We start from the raw sequence: 16,522 nt of genomic DNA, 5'->3' as shown, positions 1-16,522 counted from the left end.
GAAAAGGTCCCAAAATATGATCTTTTTACAGAGTTATCACACCCCCCAAACTTAAGTTATTGCTTGTCCTCAAGCAATGGATAGTATTAAGCAAAATAAAAAAAAATACCATGGCAAGTTCAGAAGAAGAATAATTATATGGGATAAAATTTTAGCCCTCAACATGCTAGACTAGTTCGAGAAATCAAGTATTGTCCCCTAGGGCAAGATCCTTTGTGTGGGTGTTTGTATCCAGTCCATGCTTAACAAACTTAAAAATTTTCTAAGCAAGCTTTCTTAATTTGCCATGACATTTACAAATTTTTACTCCACATTGTTTTCTTTTCTTTCATTAACTCTTCTACAAGAGGAGTCATCCCACCACTCCTACCATCCCACACTCTAAGTGAAAGGGAGCATACCTTCCACCCTCGAGCTAGTCAGGTAGTGTCATCCTATGAATTCTTTCATTCACTCATATGCCATAGCTGTCATTTATTTAACTGTAGTTTCTAGGAAATACCGTGGTATAGCGGAGTGTCTCTCTACAGATATGCCGAGGCATTTATTCACAACTTCATTCCTTTTTTATGGGATTTTCATCATTCAAAGTTTTATGCCACGACATTTAAGAATTCTCTTATAAAAAATTTCTAAGTTTCTCAAGCATGGAAAGCATACAATCGTGTATTCAAGGGTTTTAAAGAAGCAAGTCCTAGAGTTGGTTCTATCATCCTCAACCAGTCATGTACATTCAATCCTAGCCATAAAAATTTCATCATCATCGGGCATCCTTAATTTAGTCCAGAAAACTAATTCTACATTTACTAATGTCATGGCATATTTATTTTACTAATAATATCATGCAATGATTGGAGAACCCTACTTCCCCCAAACTTGAGAGAAGCATTTTCCTCAATGCTTACTAAAAACTAAGGTAAAACTAGACTACATGCTATGAAATGCAATGCAATGCAAGGTACCTTAACTTTACGCTTGTGGTGGTGCGGTGATCGTGCGACGTGTGTGCTTCCAAAATTATGTAGGGCTCGAGTGTTCAGAATCTAATGTTGGTACGGTTGAAAGTTGTATATACCCTAACCTTGTAAAAATAAAATAGTCAATTAAAAAGAAGCGAAATAAACATTTATTTATGTACAAGAGTAATTTTAAAATGTCACGGCATCCTTAAGATGCTGGGCCAATATCAACTTCATGCAAGAGAAGTGCAGTCTTGTCACGCAATGGTGGGACTCCTTGGTATGCCTTCAGGCGCTGGCCATTGACTTTAAATACGGACTCATCGTCCATGTTCTTGATATCCACAGTGCCATACGGGTAAACATGGTGGACTTCGAATGGTCCCGACCATTGTGACTTCAGTTTTCCAGGCAAGAGTTTGAGCCTAGAGTTAAACAGGATCACTTTCTGGCCAACATGAAAATGCCGTGGCAAAAGCATTTTGTCATGCCACTTCTTCATTTTTTTTCCTTGTAGAGCTTGGCATTTTCATATGCTTGTGCCCGAAACTCTTTCATTTTATTCAGATTGAGCAACTGTTTCTCCCCAGCTAGTTGTGCGTCGAAGTTCAGCTTCTTGATTGCCCAGTATACCTTATGTTCTAGCTCAACTGGCAGGTGACAGGCTTTTCCAAATACCATCTTGAAGGGAGACATTCCCAGAGATGTTTTAAATGTCATCCGGTATGTCCAGAGTGCTACATCGAGTTTTGGGAACCAGTCTTTTTTTCGAGGGTTTACCACCTTCTCGAGAATCTGCTTAACTTCACGGTTGGACGCTTCAGCTTGCCCATTTGTTTGTGGGTGATATGCCGTGGAAATTTTATATCGCACTCTGTATTTTTGTAATGCCTTGGCAATTAGCTTTTTGTCAAAGTGGGTGCCCTCGTCACTGATAATGGCTCTTGGTGCTCCAAATCGAGTGAAAATATTCTTGTGAAGGAACATGAGCACCGTCTTCGAGTCATTCCTTGGTGTCGCAATCGCTTCAACCCACTTGGATACGTAGTCCACCGCGAGTAAAATGTATAAATTTCTAAAAGAAGATGGGAACGGTCCCATAAAATCAATGCCCCAAACATCAAATAGCTCTATCTATAAAAATATTTTACAGCGGCATTTCGTGTCATCTAGAAATGTTCCAAGTACGCTGGCATCTGTCGCGGGCCTTGCAAAATTCGTGGGCATCCTTAAATAGCGATGGTCAGTAGAAGCTTGATTGGAGGGCCTTGGCAGTAGTCCTCACACCTTCAAAATGCCCTCCACAGGGTGATGTGTGGAAATGGTGTAAGATATCACGTTGCTCCTCTTCGGGGATACACCGTCGAATCATTTGATCGGCACATTGCTTGAACAAGTATGGCTTGTCCTAAAAATAGAACTTGACATCATGCAGAAACCTCTTTTTGCCCTGGCTAATCAATTCATATGGAAAAACACCACTAACAAGAAAATTAACGAGGTCAGCGTAACACGGAATTGTCGTGGCATATAAAATTTTCTCGTCAGGGAATTCTTCTTTAATATAAAAAATTCCATGGCATTCTGAAATGTTTTCTAGCCTAGACAAATGATCTACAACCTGGTTTTCAGTACCTTTCCTATCGATTACCTCTAAGTTAAATTCTTACAGTAGTAATATCCACCTAATAAGTCTAGGCTTGGCATCTTTCTTGTTCACTAAATATTTTATAGCTGAGTGATCAGTGTGAACTATGACTTTGGTGCTTATCAAGTATGGACTAAACTTGTCAAATGCAAATACCACGACAAGTAATTCTTTCTCAGTGGTAGTATAGTTCAATTGTGCCTCATTCAAGGTACGGCTAGTATAATAAATAACATGAAAGATTTTACCTCGACGTTGCCCAAGCACAGCCCCCACGGCAAAATCAATTGCATCACACATTAACTCGAACGGTGCCGTCTAATCTGGGGAAACCACGATCGGTGCAAAGATAAGTTTTTTCTTCAGCTCTTTGAATGCGCCATGGCATTTCTTATTGAACAAGAATGGTTGGCTCTATTGTAGCAGGGTGCATAAGGTCTTGGATATCGTGGAGAAGTCCTTAATAAATCGTCTATAAAATCCAGCATGTCCAAGGAAACTCTGAATGCCCTTGACAGAAGTTGGTGGGGGTAGTTTCTCGATCACCTCAATTTTGGCTTTGTCTACCTCAATGCCCCTTGCAGAGATTTTATGGCCTAAAACAATGCCTTCAGCCACCATGAAGTGGCATTTTTCCCAGTTCAGCACGAGATCGGCATCCTTGCATCGCTTCAGTACCTTTTTCAAATTGCCGAGGCATTTTTGAAAGTCATCTCCAGAAACAGAAAAACCATCCATGAAAATTTCCAAAAAAATCCTCAACCATTTCTGAAAATATGGCTTGCATGCAGCGCTGAAAAGTTGTCGGGGCATTACAGAGTCCAAAAGGCATTCTTCGAAAAGCATAAGTGCCATAGGGACATGTGAACGTTGTCTTCTCTTGGTCCTCTGGTGCGATGGCAAATTGATTATACCTCGAGTATCTGTCCAAGAAATAATAATATGCCTTACCAGCAAGTCGATCCATCATTTGATCGATGAATGTTAAAGGGAAATGATCATTCTTAGTGGCCTTGTTGAGCTTGCGGTAGTCCATGCAGATTCGCCACCCGGTGACTGTGCGTGTAGGTAACAACTCATTGTCTCCACTTGTCACCATGGTCATGCCTCCCTTCTTTGGCACGCATTGAATGGGACTCACCCAAGAACTATCCGAAATTGGGTAAATCACTCCAGCATCAAGTCATTTGAGAATCTCTTTCATCACAACTTGCTTCATGATTGGGTTCAATCTTCGTTGTGGCTCTATGGATTTGACGTGGCATTCTTTCAGCAGGATCTTGTGCATGCAGATAGTTGGACTTATTCCCTTCAGATCTGCCATCGTCCAGCCTAATGCTTTCTTATGCTGTGACAAAACACTTAACAAACTCGATTTTTGGTTAGGAGTGAGAGCAGAGGAAATAATCACAGGTAAAGTTTCATCACTACCTTGATAAGCATATTTAAGATATTGTGGCAAATTCTTAAGTTCTAGGGTAGGTGCATGCTGTAATGAGGGCTTGGGAGGAACAAAATCGTCGAAATTCAAAGGTTCACAATGCGTACCTGGGCTAGCTTTGAGAAAGCTAGCCTGTTGTTCCTCGGATGAGAAATCATTAGGCTCTCCAGCCTTTAAGTCTTCAAATAGCCTCTCATCAGGTCGTAGCTGAATGAAATTGTCCTGGCAAAATTGATCTACTTCTTGCGTGATTACTGTATCCACTTTAAAAATGCTCTGCATTCTTCATAATCATCTATGTATTTGAGAGATCGAAATACATTCATTGTGACATGCTGATTGACCACTCTCATGGTTAGCTCGCCCCTCTCGCAGTCGATGAGAATACAACTGGTAGCTAGGAAGGGTCTCCCCAAGATTATGGGTGTTGTGGCATCGACCTCACAGTCTAGAATCAGAAAATCGACTGGTAAAACGAACTTGTCAACCCGCACGATGACATCTTCGATTCGTCTTTCGGGACGAACATGCGAACGATCGGCTAATTGTAATATGACAGATGTGGGTCTCGCATTTCCTATCCCAAGCTTCACAAAAATTGACTTAGGCATCAAGTTTACACTTGAGCCAAGGTCACATAGTGTCTTCCCAACAAATTTGCATCCTATCGAACATGGGATGATAAAATTGCCCGGATCATGTCTCTTCGGTAGCAGCTTGCTTAAGGAAAAGTAAAATTCTTTTGCCGTGGCAATTGTTTTGTACTGCTCAACCTTTCTCTTCTTGGTAACAATTTCCTTAAGGAATTTTGCATATGTAGGCATTTGTTCCATAGCCTCCAGAAAAGGAACATTGATTTGAAGTTGACTCAGAATATCAACGAATTTTCTGAATTGAATATCCTCGTTATGCTTTTTCAGTCTTTGTGGAAAAAGATGTGGGGGTCTGGCTTACTGTACTGACGGGGTGTGAACAGAAATTACCTCAGCATTTTTATTTGCCCCCTCAGTTTCTTTACTTAATGAATCCTCAGCCTTGTCCTCTTCCACTGGTGCTTCTTCTTGAACTTCTTGATCAGCTTTCATGGTTACATGGGGTCAATCATCCTTCGGTCTTCCCCCAAACTTGTCTTCAACATTAATTTGTGTACCACTTCGTAGAGTTAGCACATTGCAATTCTCCTTGCCATGAGGTTTAGTGACTTCAGTGTCACTCGGTAAATTTCCTGGTCTGCGTTCTTGTAATGTCGCAGTAATTTGACCAACCTGACTCTCCAGCGTCCTCAGCGATGAACTATGGCTCTGAAGCAGGGCCCCTTGATTTTTGATGGAGGTCACATGATCTTGCAGCATTGTCTTCGTTGTTGTAATAAACTCTTGCAGTGTGGCTTCTAAAGAACTAGTGTTTGATGAAGATGGCCATCCCTTGTTAAAATTATACCATGGCATATTCGATTGATAATTCTAGGAGTATTGTAATTCTGCTACCGAGTTGGTTGAAAAGCATTGTTGTTTCCTGATTTCCTAATGAAAAGTTTGGATGTTGATGCCATCCAGGATTATATGTGTTGGAATAAGGGTTGTTGTTACCTTGATTGAAGTTGCCTACAAAGTTCATGGATTTTTTATTGGTTGGGTATTCACTCTCATTGTGATTGTCGTGGCATAATAAACATGCTGAATGAGCTGCCTTCACTTCTCTCACCTCACTTGGCCTTTACAAATTCTTCAATATGTTGGTGATAGCAGCAAGTTGGGCGGACACGTTATCTTTAGAATCTAGCTCAAAACCTCCGTATGACTTGCGCCCAGCTCCAAGTCGTGTGGATGGAAACTGATAATCATTAGTGGCAACCTTATCCAGAATGTCAAATGCCTCTGCTGGTGATTTGTCAAGTAGCGTCTCATATGCCGAGGCATCTAGCATCATCCTCGTGGGTGCGTTTACTCCATTGTAGAACATCACCACTTTTGTCCAATCTTGAAAACATGATTTGAGCACTTACGAAGCAATGCCTTGTATCGATCCCAGTACTCATACATCGACTCGTCATCAGCTTGACGAAAGGAACTAATGTCGTTCCTCAGTTGGGTGTTCATGTTCAGAGGATTATACCGCAGTAAAAAATTTTTGCACAGATCAGTCCACGACTCCATTAAACCCGCGGGAACACCACTCAACCAAGCCCTTGCTCGGTCAAGCAAACAATATGGAAATAATTTTAGCTTCAGAATATCTTCGTGCACCCCTTGTTGGCGAAAAGAATCACACACCTCCAAGAATTACGAATATGCTACCTGGAATCTTCGTTTGACATACCCCCAAACTGCCCTATGGAGTTCAGCATATTGAACATGACAGGTTTGAGCTCGAAATAAGCTGCCTGAATCTCTGGTGCCACAATTACAGGATTTAAATCGTCTAAAATCTTGTTTAAATGATCACAAATAGCACGAGGTCTGGGTGCATTCCCAGCAAATGGATTTGCCTCGACATTCTGATCCTCCTCATGACCAATGCCTGGATTTCCAATTTGGTACATATTTGCACGTTGAGCACGTCTTCTTCTCCTAAAGATCCTCTCAATCTCAAGTTCAACTAGTTCTAATAGCTCGTCAGGGTTACTTCTGGTCATACACCACAAAATTCTGAAGAAGATAAGAAAAATAAAGGGTAAAACTATATAAAAGAAATATAAACAAGTAAAATAAAAAAACTATGACAAAACAATTTAACTTCCAGATGCCAATTCCCTGGTAACGGCGCCAAAAACTTGTCCGCTCGGTATGAGTACTATAAATGAGTGTGGATATATGTGCTAGTATACACAATCAAACAAGTAATATAGTGATAAGTTGAGTATCATCTCCACAGGGAATTGGGGAAATCAAATAAGTTTGTCAAGGCACTTTACTTTGTCACCTAAGTAAAGTTAGTGATGGTATATACAAATGATAATGTCGTGGCAAAATAGAATGACTGATGTGAAAATGGAATGATGGCAATATGGTAGCAAATGGATATGTCGTGGTAAAATGGATGGAAATGTCAATGCAAAATGAAATGCAAATACTGGATTTAATTGATAGGACTTTGTTTTCCTCACACGACAAGCTACTATAGAAGTGAGTGATATGAGTCAATGGGAAAATCTAAGTCTATTTCTCCGAATGGTCTTACTTCTATGCCTAGTCTGCCCGACATTAACAGGATCCTATTGGTCTAGATAACAGGATATATCTCGGTAATACCTTTTTGCAGCAGCATTAACATCTAACCTGTCGTTCTTGCACAACTCCTTTTAGTCGAATGAAATCCTAACCTTATCTCTAAGGTGGATTAGGCCTAGTTACTACCTAGAACCCCTTGTTTACGTAGTTCCTCCCTAGTTTCTCTCGAACGCAAAGGATAAATTGCCAAGGTATTCTCTCGAACCCTCAAGACCTCCTAAGGAAAGGCTACTCTCGTAGCTCCTACAACCTTAAGGCATTAAGTTTCATAAACAAAATAGATTAAAGCATAGAAAGACAACCATTCATTGAAATAAAAACTTAAACATCCAACCGAACTCCCACCAAATAGGATTAGTTCATGGTGGGGTTCGAAATAGACAAGCACAAAGCAAGTTTCATTCGTTCCTTACAACCCAAATAACAAAATATGAAAGCAAAGAACTAAGGGAAGGAGGAAAAGTCTTCAACGTGCACTGCTGGAGCTTCCCTCGGCCACCATGAACTACCCCTAGCGAACTAGCTCCTCTCGGACGCTTAGAATGCCACTCCCTCAAGCTTGTCACGGAGAAATGCCACGGCAAGTATGATTAACTGAGAAAAGTAAGACCTTCTCTCTCTAACTTATAAGCTTAAATTGGCGTGGGACCAAAATTCCTTTACATTGTGGCTTCATCCTCTATATATAAGGGGAGAAAAAACTTAGGAATTGGTGTTGAAATTCCTAGGATACCCCCAACTTTGCTTGATTCTCGTGAGGATTGGGCAGTGGTCCAGCATGGGGCAGTGGCCCAGCATGGGCATCTGAAAATGGCCCATACTGGGTGGTTGGCTGAGCACCTAACATCTGCAGCATGGTCAGCATGGTGTAGTACTAATCCAGGTGGATTTCTTGCTCTTGGTGAAAATGGGGGATAATTGACTTCAAAAATATCTTCTCGCACTTTGCTCGTTTTCAAAATGTCAATCCAATTCAGCATTTTCATTCTGCTCAGCGATCTCCTAATATCATGGCATTTCCTTTTCTTTTTTCCTTGTTCTCAATTTCTGCTCATCATTAGATAAACACCTTCCCCATAAAGCAGCACTGATGACAAAATAAAATACCGCGGCAAAACAAATTCCACCACATGAAAATATATGTTCATAAATACATCTACATGGTCCTAAATGAGATCTTAGACATTCAATAACTTAAGTGAAAAAGGTCCCAAAATACGACTTTTTTAAGGAGTTATCACCAGGGCAGGTGAATTACTACTCTCTTCAGGCCTATCATCTCCTGCTTCACTTCAGGAGCTCTCTTGTCCGGACATCTAATAAGACATAACCATATAATTCTATTAGCAAGACAGTATACTCGTTACTCTATCATATCAAAAGTTTTCCCTATTTTGTTAGCATGTATACCTTTAAAGACAATAGGGACTTCGGTTTATGCCTAGAATCAACTAAACCTTAGCTCTGATACCATTAAATGTAACACCCCTAACCCGTACCTAACCCAAAAACGAATATGAGGTGTCACATTGACTTTTAAAACGTTTACTTTTTCCAAAATCGTAGAAAATTTAAACTTTCATTAAAATAACCGTGAAATAATTTACATAAGTCAATAAAAATAATTACAAAATCAACCAGAGCATATATTATTCAAACTTTGATTACATGCCAACATAATTACTATAACAAAATGACATATTGTTTGAATCACTTCTGATCTGATCGTCTTCAAAAGAGATGATGTCTTTCTGGGTTTCAATTATTGTCTTCTTGATTCTTGGTACCTACGTGAGAAATACTCACACGCTAAGTCACAAACTTAGTGAGGCATAATATAAACATGCAACAATAAACTCATGAAACATGCGAACCTATAATTCCAACATGTGATTACAATCTTCATATATACACTCAACCATAACATACATAATCATGGATTGCACAAATAATACATATCATCTTATAAGGTATTTAATTCTGCTTATATCTTTTATGTGCCCATGTACATTACTGAGAACCTGAGGCATGTGAGTACATTGAGGTTGTGCATATATGTTGTCACCACAGCTCGTATAAATTCCCACTAGGGGCACATAGAATTTGTCCTGAAGGACTACATATACGTCCTGAAGGACCACATATATGTCCCTAAGGACCACATATACTTCTCTTTAAGGACCACATATATATTCCAAAGGACAAAATATGTGTTCTAATAAACCACATATATGTTCCAAAGGATTACATATATGTCTCGAAAGACCACATAGAACCATCGACTCTTGGCATGCCAATTATACTTACAACTCTCATATCACATAACATGGGCTTGAACATTTATATGTTCCATATATTCATATATCTTCTATCATTTCTCATGTAACCACATCTCATATATCACATGTATACATATAATCACTTATCTTATATCATATAGCTTAGATTTTGTTCTCTTATGTTCGCATGGATCACATAACAGATATTAAATCGTATTAAAACATGTATAAGTTATGCATGTACTCATTATAATTATAATATATGCATGTACATAAATACGAAATCATGAAATCAAATATAGGAAATAGACTTATCACAAGTCTTATTTCCATAATACAACATCTATACTATAGTATACACTCATCTTAGCCTCACTTAGTCCAGTCAATGCCTATGACTTTATCTCTCTCTCGATCGTTCCTAACTCTTCAATCGTTCTGAAACTTGCTTATGTTCGATATCTATACAATCATACATTTGATATGCATATCAGAATTCTAAGTATCATAATTCGATCCTTAATTACCCAAGCTAAAAGAAATACTTAATATAAATTTCCATTTTGAGTAGTATCGGTACCCAAGGTATGGTACCTATACTTCATTCACTGTGGTATCGATATTGTTCCTTGGTATCGATACCCTTTCCCAGTTCTGGAATCCTTATTTCAAAATGGTATCGATACTTGACTTAAGGTATCAGTACCCTTGGTATCAATACTATTCTTTAGGTATCGATACTCCTTTAATGACTTATCCAATTTTAGCTTATGGTATAGATATTGTTCAACCAGTATCAATACCCTTACTCCAAATATCACTCGTTTACCTTTGAAGTATCGGTACTGGATGAATCAGTACCGATACTCCTTTCCCAGAATGTACTCCTTTAACCCGAAATTTACCAATATCAACCTAAACCTTTCATTTCTTAACCCCTTTCATACCCTTAAACTCAATTACACATACTCAAATCAATTTATATTCATATAACACATCCTTACCTTCAAAATCTCATCCTATATCTTGAACCCAAGAATCTTACTAAATTTACAACATGTTTTAATTTCATTTCTAACACTTCCTACTTCTTAATTTAGCTAATGACAAGTCAAATTCAATCTTCAACTTTACTTACTAATCCTTTTCAACAATTTCACTTAAACCCTTCTTATTTTTAATCCTTCCTAACTCCTTCATCTCTTGGTTTTAAGACAACTTAAGCTTTCCTTAAGCTTAAGTATCATCTAAAGAACGTAAACCAAGCTTAAATTCAATGGATAATCAACTAGCAAGAAACTCACCTTGATAATTTGGGGTTCACAACTAGAAGGAGAAGAATAATGAAGATATTTATGGATAGTTAGTTTTAGTTTTCCACCTTCTCCACATGTACTTAATATACCCAATACCAATTTTTAATTCATTTACTGGTCAAATGACCATTTTGCCCTTCCAATCATCATTCTTTGATATTCAGTCCTACATAAAATATGTCACTTAAGTCTCTGAACTTTTCAATTTATCTAATTTAGTCACTAAATTCTAAAAATTTATAATTTGGTCACTAACCTGGTGTTTGGGATGTTACAGCTTCCGATGTGAAGGAATTTCAAGCTTTGGACACATCTGCTTTAGACAAATTTGTCCAACCCCACTGAAACTGAATGAGCCTTCTTTATCAGCTTTTGAGTATTTTGCTGCAATGGGCTTCTGCCTTTTTTCCGATGAGCCGACTTCGTACTGTAATAATGGTAGTTTTGAGGTTGAGAAAGTTTCTTTGTATCTCTCTTTTGAATAGTGACCTTAAACAGCTAAGAACTTGTTCAAGCATATAGGCATATTTCCAGGTCCCTAATAATAGAGATCCGATATTATCATCAAATCCATGGCTTTATACCTATGTTTAGATTATTTTTCTCGAAATACCTTCAAATATACGAAAATATTCACCTGAACTTGAGTGACCATAGATTTATGGGAGGTGATACTTGCAGTGATTATGAATCTTTTGTTAATTCCTTGTTTTCGCGAATTTGGATTATCGAGCTATATGATAGCTGAACAAGACAGAAAAAGACAACCATGCAATAGCAGCTCGAACCTTGAAGAAACTTCAAGTCCAATCACGGTATGTACCATAATTCAGCACATGAATAGAGAAGAAAACTGAATCGCAATGCAGGTTTCTTCCTGGCTGCAAACATCTATGTCATCAGCTTTATATAGATCAATGGCTGAATAAGGATACACGTTGTCCAGTTTGTCGATACAAACCGATTTGCAATATTAACATTACAGGCGATACATACAGGCGGATGCACCAAGTCCCTGTATGAATCAAGTGCATCTCATTATTTTAGAAAAATGATTAAATTTAACTTAACGTGCAAGGAAAAAAGAAAAATTTTACGTACTCAATATTTTTAAAAAAAGAAAATTAAAATTTTGTACCCTCATTCTTAAACTTTTTGGATCCTGGATACATACATTAACTACAAATATTTGAAGCAAATCCGATCAGGTTTAGACTATATACAAACTAGTTTCATTTATCCCACATACAAACTAGTTTCATTTATCCTACATATTTGCATCTTCGACGAGTTTTTTGATTACCTTTCTATGTTTTTATACGAATTTTACGCAGTGGTAGAGATGTTAAGAAGCTTAATCATGAAGTTGAACTTCATGTCGGGTGCAGTCTTAGGCTTCGGCCAGTTTGCTCCTTCCGGCACCTTAATGCATTTAAAACCCTGATCTTTGTACAGTTTTGTTGCACCGGGGTTGTTCAAATCGCAGTGCAAAGCAACGGCACGGCAGCCCCAGCTCCTTGCTTGAGCTTCTGTTTTGGCTATGAGCCTTTTAGCTATTCCCTTACGACGGTATCTCTCTCGAACCGCAACATTTGATATGTATGCAATTCCAGTCCTACCATAAAGATTCTCAAAGTTTCAATAGTTAACGACGAGATTACAAGTAGAATACTTTCTGCATGTAAAACGTTAACTTCAATTAGAACAAAAATTAACAAAACACGACCGATTTTCGATGCTCGACAATTCCAGCAGATCTAATCTACCATACCTGCCTAAAAGCAGTTACTTTCACTAAATAACATTGAAGGAGGAGGTTTAGTTGAGCTACTCGTATCCTCAAAGGTTTTAACAGACAAAAATATCTCATAGTCGTGTAGAACTGTTCTTCGACAACGAACGTTCCACCTTGCGCCAGAAATTTCTGTTTAAGGACACTGACACTCGGCATCCTTACCAACTATTGCATATTCATACCCTAAAGATAAGGTATGCCGGAAATATTTCCAATCTTTTAGGACATTGTTCATACTCTAGGATATGGAAGAAATAGTCCGTACCTAGTAGTATTCACTCGGACTCTCGTTGGATATGAGATCTTGAATGATTACAACGGAGAAAACAAATATGCCTTTTTCCTTTCCGGCATTACAGTTCAAACAGGTATACAGAGGTTTCAGTTAATCAAACAAGGTCAGCGAAAATAGTAAGCTAATGGTCCTGAAAGCCATTAATACAGCTTCAGGATAGTTATGTTGAACTAGAAAACACGGATCATAAGTACTCGACCATAATCAGATACAGGCCTTAACCATAATCAAACTACAGCATTAGGAGTTATTAACGGATTCCGAAGACAATAAGCGATGTTCATTGCTAACATTAAGTGGTGACCAGACGGCTATGGTAAATTTGATGAGCTGCATTTGTGCAAACGTAGAACCAAAAATTTTAGGACATTGACATTATCATAACCATTTTTTTTAAAAACAATTATGTTTAAAAACTATTATAACTTTAATTTGAAAAATTGGGGATTTATGAATTGATTTGAATTAAATGGAAAGGGAGTCGCCATCAACCTTTGGGTTAGGTAGGTCGAATACCTAAAAACGTCTTTTAAAACAATTTTAAGGAAAAATTGTTTTTAAGACAAAAATTGGTCTGTGTTTACCAAAAATTCGATTTAACGGGTACGTGAGTCGATTACACGTGGGGAAGGATTAGCACCCCCACAACGCCCAAAATTGGTACTCAATCGCTTACACATTGTCGTAGTAGCAGAAATTATGAATCAAATATAAAGTTAAATTATGATTCATGCATTGAACATTGATTAATTTATTTCGAATTATTAATTTAAAGAAAATCCTTTTATTTGATAAGAAATCTTGAAATTTGCTATCCTTCGTCGGGAAAATCATCTCAACTATTTCTCATTCATAAAGAATATTCCTCCTCGATAAAAAAACACAAATCAAATATAAACTGAAAAATCGACATTTGCGCAAAATAACATAAATTACCATTTAAAGAAAAATGCATTGCATTATTTGAATAAAAAAGGATTTAATTAGTAAAATAAACAAGATTTATTTCAAGTTTCCATTTCGTTTGAATGTTGTATTGAATCGCACCTCCTCTGTAAGGTGACACTTTTCACACCCATTCTACGATAAACATACTGGAAAATGGTTACGAGTAACACATCAAAGGAGTCTAAATAAATATAATATGAACTAGAATATATTTACATAATATACATATAGAACAAAATATTTATTACAAATGGGATTAACGAACTTTATTTAATAAATACATAATATAAGAAATACATAAATACATAAAGGACTAAAACAAAACAATAAATCATTACAAATCAAAATATAAATAACCAAATAAACATATTTGAAAATTTAAGGGACCAAACTGGTACTAACTGAAACTTGAAGGATCAAAATAAAATTACAAATAAACCAAAGTCACAATCGCAAATATTAAACAAATAAGGTACTGGAAATGAAATAATCCATAAATAATACCAAGGACCAAATAAACTAAACAAGATATATGAAAGAACCCGTTGAAATTATACCAAAATGCAACCTTATGAAATAGTGACCAAAATAAAAGATGCATAAATCACAGGGTCATATTAGAATATCAGCAAACATAACATAATATATAAACTAGTGACTTAAATGAAAACACTGAAAAATAGAGGCTCGAAGTAAAACATTACTTTCATTAATGGCTAAAACAAAATGTTACAAACGAGGAGAGACCTGAACAACAATTAGCTCAAGCTGAAAACATGCTGAAGACCCCCCAGAACGACGTCGTTTTGTACGATGTATAAATGGCCAAAACAAGGTTAAAATTTGGCCAAAACTATCATTTGGCTCGGTTTAATAGCAGAGGGAGGAGAGAGAAATCTCAAATTCTCTCAACTCCCTCATCAAGGAAGATAAATCTCAAGGTCTCTCAACTCTATCATTTGGCTGAATAGTTTCCCTTTTTATCTCTGTTCCTCGTGGATTATGGTGATGGTTCGTTGTTTTCCAAGAGAATAGGATTCAAGTGCCCTATCTCTGCTTAACATGGCCACATTTTACTTCCCTTTTCTCTAAAAAATACTAAAAAATAAATTTAGTATTGTTTTGTCTTCCCAGTGGTCTGATTGATGTGTTGGCGACAGATTGAAGCGTTGGTGGTCGGTGCTACAACATGAGCAGCAGCGGCGAGGCTGCTGGACATCAGGCTAGTCGGCGGCGAGGCTATAGTTAGGGTTTTAGAAACCCTAAATGGCCCTTTAATCTAGACCATTGATTTAGTCCAGATCCAATGGTTGCAAATGCAGGCGGCACTAAGCAAAGAGTGAAAACCCTAACGGGTTTGGGTGCTGGGCCTGAATCGGATCAAATTTTCGATCTCGGGTCTGGACTCCAACTGGGTTAGCTTTGTGGGCTGCTGAGTGGGCTAATATTGTAGTTGGTCTTCAGGTAAGTTAGCTGGTGGGTTATGCCTTGGGGCTTTGTAATCTGGGTTCCACTTGGTCCTACACAATATGTAATTAAATAATAATAATAATAAAAATATTCGGACAAAAACGGGTGTCTACAGACATATTACACCATAAGTAGTTAACGGTTAAGACTAAATTTCAACCGGCATGTCGAAGCATTAAATGGCATTAAACTAGCATAGTAAAGTACCGAATAAGTAAAATCACCTTCTCAGTCGAAGTGGTCCTTTTCTAGGAAGGAAATCAGCAACGGTACCGACAGTTAATATACCAGTTACATAACCTTTTGTTAAGACTAAATTTCCCATCGAAACCTCCGACTTTAAAACCGTCAGCTCCAATCAGAAACGTGTCGTCGGCCGAACCACCCATGACAGCAACCAAACAAGTTCTCCTGCAACCAGGCGGGACCGAGAATCCGGACAGCATTGCCACCAATCTATCAACTCGTAGCACGAAATCTAACGGGAAGGAATACGCGGGAAAGAACGAGCTGCAGTGAGTCTCGGCCACTTCCCAGCAGTCCTCTAACTGTGCCTCGCGAACAACAATCTCGGGAGACACGATCGGGAAGAGATTGACTGATTGAGTAGCTCTACATGCTCCTGCACACAAATAAACCTAACAAACAATGAACAACATCCATATTTCCAACAAATATGGCCTCTAATCATACCAAATTCATTGCCAACAGGACACATATAATCAAGCAATTGGCAAAGTCAATGCAAAAACAACCAAACACCCAAATCCAATAAATTCATGAACAACCAAGTCCAAGTGTTTACATACACCAAAACCCCATCTTTTGTCTTAAAAAAATCAAAGAAATTCTAAAAAGAAGACCCATTAAGACAGAATCTTTACCAAATTTGGGAACTGATGAGTCATGAGAAACCTTGGGAGGAGGAGCAGAAAGGGTGGCGGCTGTTTGATTGAAATAGATGATTGAAGGAAGAATATGGGACAAAGTGAGTGAGGTGCCCAAGGTTAAGCTCCGCATTTCCTAGGAGACTTGTGCTGTCTCTGTTCCACCTCTCACTTGTCTCCCTCTGTCTTCTAATCTCTTCGGTTATTGTTTGATTGTTAGATCGAAGGGTTTGAACTACGAAGGAAGCAGTAGA

General features: G+C 38.0%; 1 long non-coding RNA gene and 1 pseudogene across 1 annotated transcript; one reads left to right on the top strand and one right to left on the bottom strand.

The window, feature by feature from the left end:
* Positions 1-1,022: 1,022 nt before the first annotated feature.
* LOC120172673 lies at positions 1,023-11,406 on the top strand. Its single transcript, XR_005520985.1, has 3 exons — positions 1,023-1,032; positions 4,085-4,089; positions 11,151-11,406. It is a non-coding gene; the product is annotated as an uncharacterized LOC120172673 (long non-coding RNA).
* A 718-nt stretch (positions 11,407-12,124) lies between these two features.
* On the bottom strand, positions 12,125-16,487 carry LOC120172634 (annotated as a pseudogene).
* Between the last annotated feature and the right edge of the window lie 35 nt (positions 16,488-16,522).

This window comes from Hibiscus syriacus, unplaced genomic scaffold, assembly GCF_006381635.1.
Source record: "Hibiscus syriacus cultivar Baekdansim isolate YM2019G1 unplaced genomic scaffold, ASM638163v2 tig00111877_pilon, whole genome shotgun sequence".
Lineage (NCBI taxonomy): Eukaryota > Viridiplantae > Streptophyta > Magnoliopsida > Malvales > Malvaceae > Hibiscus > Hibiscus syriacus.
The sequence above is the reverse complement of the archived record's forward strand: the minus strand, read 5'-3'. Positions and strand labels throughout refer to the sequence as shown.